The sequence below is a fragment of the Pieris brassicae genome, chromosome 13 (assembly GCF_905147105.1).
Source record: "Pieris brassicae chromosome 13, ilPieBrab1.1, whole genome shotgun sequence".
Classification (NCBI taxonomy): domain Eukaryota; kingdom Metazoa; phylum Arthropoda; class Insecta; order Lepidoptera; family Pieridae; genus Pieris; species Pieris brassicae.
Genome location: NC_059677.1, coordinates 539,113 through 548,582, shown reverse-complemented (window position 1 = coordinate 548,582; position 9,470 = coordinate 539,113).

Sequence of the window (9,470 nt, the reverse complement as noted above, 5' to 3'; positions counted from 1 at the left end):
TTCAACCGACCTCTTTTGTAAATTCTACCGCATCCAACGAATACCCTCCAAGAGCATAGACAAGAATCTTCAATTTAAACGCACGTTTTGTTTATAGTACGCCGTTATTTGATCACCTGGCTTTATTCGCGAAATTCAACAACCCTACAACAATACAACCTGTCTTGCCTGACTTTTATAGCTTCTGCGAGATATGATATATTCTGTGCTTTTGTGCCTGAATTTAAAATGAAAAATTCAAGTTTTGAATTGAGTTTGTAGAACGAGAGATATGAAACTCAAGCAATGCAAGGCATGTTATTTTTATTGACATTAGACATGTGTATAGACTGAAGAGTTCATCGGGCATCCACGACACGAGCAATAGTTTTCAAGATTATGATTTATTTATTGAAGTGAAACTTCTTCATCGGCGTCGGTAAAAAAATTACGGTCACATTTTTTGGTTACGCGTCATATTTTTCCGTCCTTGATTCGAAGAGATTCGAAGCCATTAATAACAAAAATATATAATAACGATTACAATTATAGTAATAATTTTATAAGAATTAAGGAAATTCTGTAATAATCTTAGTAGTAGTAAGGTAAAATGGAGTAATTGTATTATTTGTATTCATGTCTTTGATAATAATTTTGTTAAACTCGATCTAATTTCACATTATTTAACCAATTTCTGTAAAGTTGCATATAGTAGATCATTTTTCGAAAAATCAGGTCATAAAGAAGTTTTACTTCTTACATTAGTTCACGCACACATTTTATTTATTTACGCATGCATGACCAAATTCTGCAAAACATAATATAAGACCAAATATTATACAACTAAGTTAAAATTGACAGAAAACCTCCTGCTATCCACTAACCTTTTCCAAGTATATTTTTAAACCACAGTTTCCCATACGCTTCACGCTGAACAGTGTGAGCCGAATGCCCAGCAAAAAGGTTATGTTTCCGGCAGCGGTAATAATTGTCCGGAACGTACATTCACATGATTTCTCCCAACAAGTAGGTATGTTTTGTTTTTAATTATGCTTAAACCAAGTTTAATAACAGTTGAATCCTTACCCTAATAATCTTCCTTTATACAAATTTCTAGGGAACTTCTTTTGCACCCATTTCCCCATAATATCTTTCATGACCATAGGACGAAGCTGGTTTCAAGAATTGACCTTACTAATGATTAATAACGACCTCCAAAATATAGAAAAAAACAGGATGTTTTCGTAATAGTGGCGCTACAACCTTTTTAGGTCTGGGTCTCAGGTTGCTGATGATGATTCATGACTATTTGTCACTCTAATAGGCAAGTATGTGATCAGCCTCTTGTGCCTGACACACATCGACATTTTGGGTCTAGAGCAATCCAGTTTCCTCTCGATGTTGACCTCGGGGATGAAATTTGTACACTAGCTGAAGCCACTAGACCAAAACTCTCCTGCAATGACGTAATTATAGCTCCTGGTTTAATCTTAATCTTAATTTTTAAATTAATTAACCAATTTGTTTGTTAACAAGGATAGCATATAGAATAATAGCCACTGTAGATGCACGAACGAGCATGCATGTCACGAAAACGGATGAAGCGAGGGAGGTAGGGACCGTAGCAGGTGGACCATGGTCTCTGCCCACCCTTACAGGAAAAGGGCGTGAGAACAACTCACCAAGTTGTTTGTTTACATTTTTTGTATCTATAATCCTTTCCGATGGAAATCAATAATAATAATCCTGTAGAGCTACAATCCTAGGTGTTTGCCTCAGATATCCGTTTCTTCAATTATTTATTTGCTATCGACAAATAGGTGATCGGGTGACACATGTCATGGGGTTTTTCCTCACAGTAGGAGCTAATTACACATTTGAAAATCCATTAAAGCCGTAAAAATATATAAATAAACATGTTTATTTTATATATATATAAGAGAGGAAACGTGCCTACGGGACGGTCAATAAGGGCAGTCATCGCAGCCCGTGGACACATTTTGAGTGGGTGCGTTTGCGGCCTATGTATGTTCTAAATAGTTGTTGTTAGCATCAAGAGACAACAGGAGTCCAACGGGGTCATAGGTTCAAGGTAGAGGTCTTGAAGGAGTCTATGCCCCTGAGTATGTATGAAATGGGTGTCCATGAGCTGCGATGACATCCCTTTTGAGGCGGACCCCTATCGTATAAAAAGAAATCAACAATATTCAAATTCATAAATTACAGCGGTTACATTTTGACATTAGAACATATGTTGTAAGTACATGTCAGACATCACTATGTGCCTGCCAGCTACACACCGAAGTACTTCCGAACCAATTCGACTTAGGGTCCTTCTAGAACCAATTCTTTAAGGGCCGAGAACTTGCGAGCCTTCCGGCAATTTGAATGTTCATATCACTTAACATCAGGTGAGCCTGCCCATTTGCACCCTGTTTTTTAAAATAGAAACCAATAATAACTTTGAATAAACAAGTACGCTCGGAAGGAATTTCGTCAACATTTTCACATAAAATATGAAGGATGCAGGATTTGAAGTGGGCGCGTAATATACGTTAAAATTTGCGGTTTTTTAAAATGATAAAATAAAAACCGTAACGTCGGTTAAGTGTCCTTAAAATGAGGGTATGTTGGAACTGGGTCAAGTAAGGAAGCTTTTTTATTCATAGGCCTTGAGGGGTTCCGCATTTATTTTGATGTTTCACGCTGTGTGACCGTGTTTATTTGCTGATGCCATACAATAATTTTAATATACTAAGCTACTTACAAATAGTTCCTTCTTAAAACATAAAAAGTCTAACCTTCGTCGCTCATGATCAAAAAAAATAATAACTCAGTGGCGCTCAGATTTCTGTATCTGTTTCATGATGATTTGTCAAAGTTATAGGCAAGTAGGTGATCAGCCTTTCTGCCTGGCACACGCCGTTGACTTTTTGGGTGTAAGGCAAGACAGCCCTCACGATGTTTTCCTTCACCCTTGGAGCGAATGTTAAACGCGCACAGATAGAGAATTACCATTGGTGCACTGCCGATGATAGCTGATCTCAGGAATGAGAGTCGTACCTTAATCATGTGCGGAAATGGTGACTGTGGAGGAGAGTTCATGAGCTCCACTCAGTATTAAACGTATCTTGTTACCCTGGTAACCATCGTGATTCCGTGGATTGTCCGTATCAATGCGATAAACTCAAAACTAACGAACGGATTTTTGTGTAGTTCTATTCTTCAATAGTGTTCTGGACGAGGAACAGAACAACTCAGTTCTTTAACCGTAAAATAAGTTTTGACTAGTTACTATTCCTGAACTTCTATCATGTTTCAAGTTTCATTCCTTCACAATGCATCCTTGGTAAGTAATAGCTTCTTATTTTAACAATTACGAAGTTGTAGGGGGTCGAAAATGGCTTGAGGGATGGTACAGCTCGACTTGGCGGGCGTATCCAAAGATCCGTATATCAAATAATGTAATTCATTATGGGTTTATCAGTAGATGATTATTGTTGAAGACATCGCAAACTTGCCACTCACGAAATTTACACGGACAGTGCATGTCGTAAACATGGTAACGAATTTTAGTCCACATAACCGGAAACCGGAAACGTCTACAGTTCCCGTGTAAATGCATGTTTGCAAATAGCGATTGTAACTTTTGACGTCATCTTGTTACGTCAATATTTCATTATTAATTATAACAAGAAAGAGGAAAGAAACAATGGCGCTACAACCTTTTCAGGTCTGGGTCTCAGATTTCTGTTTCATGGTCATTTGTTAATCGAATAGGCAAGTATCAGCCTCCTGTGCCTGACGCACGCCGTCGACTTTTAGGGTCTACGGCAAGCCGGTTTCTTCACGATATGTTCCTTCACCGTTGGAGCTAATGTGCACAGATAGAAAGAAAATCCATCGGTGCACAGCCGGGAATCGAACCTACGACCTCACGGATGAGAGTCACACGCTGAAGCCACTAGGCCAACACTGCTCAATTTATAACACGAATTTGAAATATTAATGGTGTAAGCAGCTACGTGTTACACAACACTCCACAAATTACTTTTATTTGTCAATATTTCAAACAAACAACATTTTAAGAAAACAAACTAATCACTAAAAAGATAATCTCACGGTCTCATGAATTGTGACGCAATACAATTCGTTTAGGTACGAGGCGTTGGTACTATTTTAAGAATATTTTGTACCTAATTCAATAAGAAACCACTTATTTTATTCATTGGATATATCCACAAAAAGTTTCACTGATAAAAGTTAAATTAGACCATTTTAATAAAAGCACAACCTCCACGATTTTCTGAGAGAAACCTCCAACTCTTCAAAATTCGAGCCTACTCCACCCTGAAAGGCTGGCAACGCAACCACTAAAATTAGGTGTCTATGGGCTGCGATGACTGCCCTTTTTGTGCGTTCCGCAGGCTCGTTTGCCCCCCCATTTTATATAAAAAAAACGGTTTTTTCATTAAGGCGTTTTGCAATTTGACAGAAAGAGACAAAAGAGCATTGTCAATTTTATTATGAGTTTAGATGTTTTCGTTGACATTTGCCTGCGAATAATTCTGCCAGCTACAAAATATTAAAAGAATCGAGTGAAATTTATGAATCATTCGGCCATTCTGTGTTTCTATAACATAACGATAGACACTTGACAACAGTTATTTGTAAAACTCCAGCCGAATATAGATACTACAAACTTCGCTTTTTGATAGCGTTATGGCAACATGAAATTGACTCCATATCAAATAGTTACCTATTACCTAGACTAAGTGAATCTTTCTCGAAAACTAAAGTCGAAATATAATATATTACCTAAGGATCTCTGAAACAGGAGACATCAAGAGACGCTCGTTAGCCACTCCTGTGTCAAGTGTTGTAACGGCGAGCTGTCCTACTGTGTCAACGACTTATGTCACTTCCAACCCTATTTCTAACGAAAATATCCTTACCAGCCGAGGTCCAAATTGCATAGAATTAGCAAAGGTAACATTACTTTTAACCGACAACAAAAATATGTTCCTTCAGGTGATTTATTGGAATTGGATGTATTTATCGTGCACGTGTGTATGTACAAACTAGTGTATGTACTTAGGATACTAACAATCATTTTACGTTTTTATTTACGCAATATTTGGAGATTCTTGAAACATCCCCCCCCCCCCCCCTGAAACACGACGTAACGTTCTGTGTATCCAATAGTAAAACGTTTCGTGACCACCCCCAGTGACTCTTTATACCTAAAACTTACCATTATGTGTAAAGTACTGGAAAGTGGAAAATAATATTAACAATAATGCGTAATTCAATCCCCGCCCCGCATCGTAACGTTTTACAAGAGATTCGAAGCCATTAATAACAAAAATATATAATATCGATAACAATGATAGTAATAATTCTATTACAACTTATGAAATTCTTAATAATCTTAGTAGTAATAAGGTAAAATGAAATAATTGTATTATTTGTATTCCTGTCTATGATTATAAAAGCCTTTTGTTAAACTTTATCTAATTTTACTTTGTTTAACCAATTTCTGTAATGTTGCATATAGTTGCATAATTTAATAAAGAAGTTTCACTTCTACGCATTTATTATTATTATTATTACGCTCTCGAAGGACCGTATTTATAATATTTGCCAATATTAAGATATAAACTAATTTTTGTTTAATTAATGGTAAAATTACTCCTAAATATTCTTCGGGATTTTAGATTCTAGGATTTTGCCTGAAATAAATGTATTATTAGAACCTAGTATTTATGGCCAGACTAAGTACAGATCTATCTGATACTAAGACAGGTCTTATTTAGCTTTTAAAGCTCAATGTTTTAGATCTAAGTGCTAAGTGTGCAACTAGTTCGTCTGTTCAGTGCTCTTAGGAACTGCGTAATCTAACTTTTTCTGTAAGCTTTTAAAGCGTTTTGTATGTAAATATTATGTTTAGACTACAAAAACATGTAAAAAATAAAATTTATTAATTTATTCACTCTAAGGCCTAGGTATGCATACAAAATGTATTTTGGCGAAAGTCAGACAGTTCTTCACACCGACACAGCTTCTTAATCTTTGTCAAGCTTAAGTACGTTCGTGTGTACTACAGTCATCTCTGGGCTGCTGCTGCCAAATGTCACCTGGGTGCCATGGATGCTAATTATACACGACGAATCGGTTCAAAGATACTTTATTTTTCAAAGAAATTATTCACTTAGTGAGAAATTTTGAGCAGTGTTGGCCTAGTGGCTACAGCGTGCGACTCTCATCTCTGAGATTGTAGGTTCGATCGCCAGCTGTACATCAATGGACTTTCTTTCTATGTGCGCAATTAACATTAGCTTTTTTTATGTAATATAAGGTAAACGGGCAAGAGGCTCATCTGATGTTAAGCGATACCGCCGCCCATGGAGACTCACATTGCCAGAAGGCTCGCAAGTGCGTTGCCGACCTTTTTAAGAATTGGTACGCTCTTTTCTTGAAGGACCCTAAGTCGAATTGGTTCGGAAATACTTCAGCGGTCAGCTGGTTCCACATAGTGATGGTGCGTGGCAAAAACTGCCTTAGAAAACGCTCCGTTGTGGAACGACGGACGTCGAGGTGATACGGATGGTATTTTGTATTTTGCCTTGACGTCCGATAATGAAACTCAGCTGCGGGTATTAGACCGAACAACTCTTCTGAACACTCCCCATGGTAAATGCGGTAGAAGGTGCAGAGAGGCCCAACATCTCTACGCAACGCCAAGGGATCAAGCCGCACGGAAAGTGATTGGTCGTCGACGATTCAAGTAGAAGCAGCTGGAAATGAAGCTCGAACGGTGAATGAAAACCTCGTGGGTGTGGCCTGCCTTAGACTCAAAATATTAACGGCGTATGTTAGGCTCAGAAGGCCTACTTGCCAATTCGATTAACAAATGACCATGAAACATATACAGAAATCTGAAGCCCAGACCTAAAAGGGTTGTAGCGCCATTGATTTTTTTTAAGTGAGGGATTTTAGAGTAGGTTCGTAATGTACAACGTTACAAAATAAAAATAATAGTTGCTAACAATAGGTACTCTTTGATTCTTAACTTTTGAGTCTGGACCATTTCTGCCTTTCTTCTATATTGAAGCTGGAGTATCACCGTTTCGTTGTTGAGATACCCAGGTGCCAAACTTACAGATTTGTTTCGTCCATTCTTGTAACAGCAAAGGAGTGCAACTCCTTGCCCCCTTCCATCTTCCCAAGACAGTATAAAATGGGTTCATTTAAGCGGTTAATTAGGCCTGGAGAGGCCCTCCAATAGGACATATCTCACATCAGATAGGAATGTGGCCAACTGTCTGTCCTGTATGAAATAAAACAGCAGTGCAACCTCCGTGTTCCGCCTTGGTTTCTGAATGGATGCCCCATTTGATGATATTTGTATAAATAAGTAGATAATAAGTAGTAAGTAGTACTATTTCATAGATTTGTTGTTCAAAATGTTTGCCTTGCAGTGTCCATGAAGATAAATCTTTTGGTGCACAACCGTGATTCGAACACGTATTGTATCTGGCTTAAGAGCAGTACGATCTAGGCCAACACTGTTTAGTTTCAATATATTATTTTCACTATACGTAGGCATTTTTTATTTATAAAATCTCAAATCAAATCAAAAGACAAACATGACATGCGCGAAAATAATTCAAAATATTACAAAAAATACAAAAACATCGATTTTAAAGTGTTAGGGGAGTAACTATGGTTATCCAGACATAGCTCGTTAATCAGGATGCTCAATATGGACATGGGTGAGCTTTGACCACAACGCATTGTTCGGAAAGGAGTTGAATGATGGAATGCCTATACTATGGGACCTTTCAAGTATTACATTAGCATTATAGGGGCGAGGAGTCTTTGATTTTCTTATTTGGTGATTACGTCCACAGAAATTACTTACTTTACTCATACATTGTCTGTGCTAAGAAAACGAAGTTTGCTTACTTTTGGTGAGAAGAGGCAGGGGGGGGGAGATAACTTTCAGTAAATCTGCTTACGTAATACCCGTATAACCTCGACGTCCGACGTTCCACGACTGAGCGTTTTTCAAGGCAATTTTTGCCGCGCACCACCGCTATGTGGAACCAGCTGCCCACTGAAGTATTTCCGAACCAATTCGACTTAGGGTCCTTCAAGAAAAGAGCGTACAAATTCTTAAAAGGCCGGCAACGCACTCGCGAGCCCTCTGGCATTGAGAGTGTCCATGGGCGGCGGTATCACTTAACATCAGGTGAGCCTCCTGCCCGTTTGCCCCTTATTTTATAAAAAAAAAACTGAACGGTTGAACCCTCTAAAGGGTTTACGAAATTAAAATTTTGATAACAGGTTGGGACAATCAACCTGATTGTAAAATATCTTAAATGCAAAACGATATAATAATTTTCTACGATTCTCAAATGACAACATCTTAAAGAAAGCCGTTTTATGAACTTTCCCATCCCTGAGTTCGTTGTTTCGATTCCTGGCTGTGTACTGATGTGTCTTTCTAGTTACTATTTTTATTAATTTTATAAGTGTTTTAATCTCAAAGTGTATATAAAATAATTCTTAATTCAACTTCATTATTAATTAAATCTAAACGTAACGACGTTGTTTTGCCTCCTTAATTGATATAAACATCATATCTTTAATAAATAAAACAAATACAACCCACACTTATAGGTCGCGAACGGCTGGATTTTCTATTTTAATTTGGAAATTAGTCTTTATATACAAAATAAAATCCTTCCAATACAATGTACATTGATTTCGTTACTATCAAACATTTCATGTTCGTCCCGTCTGCACGATTAGCTCAACCCTAAAAAACGTTTAAAAAAAGGGTTTCGAATCGTCAAGACTACCACGGGTTTCGGACGATGACGTATTTTAAATTTTGAAATAATAATGTCAGTATTTAAATTGATTGACATATATATTTGTGGTCAAATATATAAGCGTGCGTTCATAGACTTATTTGTGTTTAAAAAAATGTCTTGAATTTAATATATGCTTTAATTGTATTAAGCATATATTAAATTAGTAATTAATAATTATTATTTCTTGAATCCGTCAATCTAATAGGTCTAAGGAACATAAGCGTCTAAACTTTTGGGTCTAAAGAGCCGGTTTCCTCACATTGTTTTCCTTCACCGTTCGAGCGAATGTTAAATGCGCACATAGATTGTTGCGGAGATCGAATCTACAACCTCAAGAATGATAAGTAACGTTAAAACCACTTTGTAACTGCACTGTTAATTGTAGTATATTCATAAAATAATTAATTAAGATCATCTGTAACAGTTAGTATATAATTAAGCTACTATTAGACACAATTTAATGGAAAAGATATTTAAGGTAGAAACGTGTCCCGATAAAATGGTTAGCAAATGAATAAATGATCGCACTGCGAGCTGGTAATACCTATCATGTACGTCAATACAGAAATAAAAAACGGCCTCCAATCTCGTACTGAATAAATCACGGGA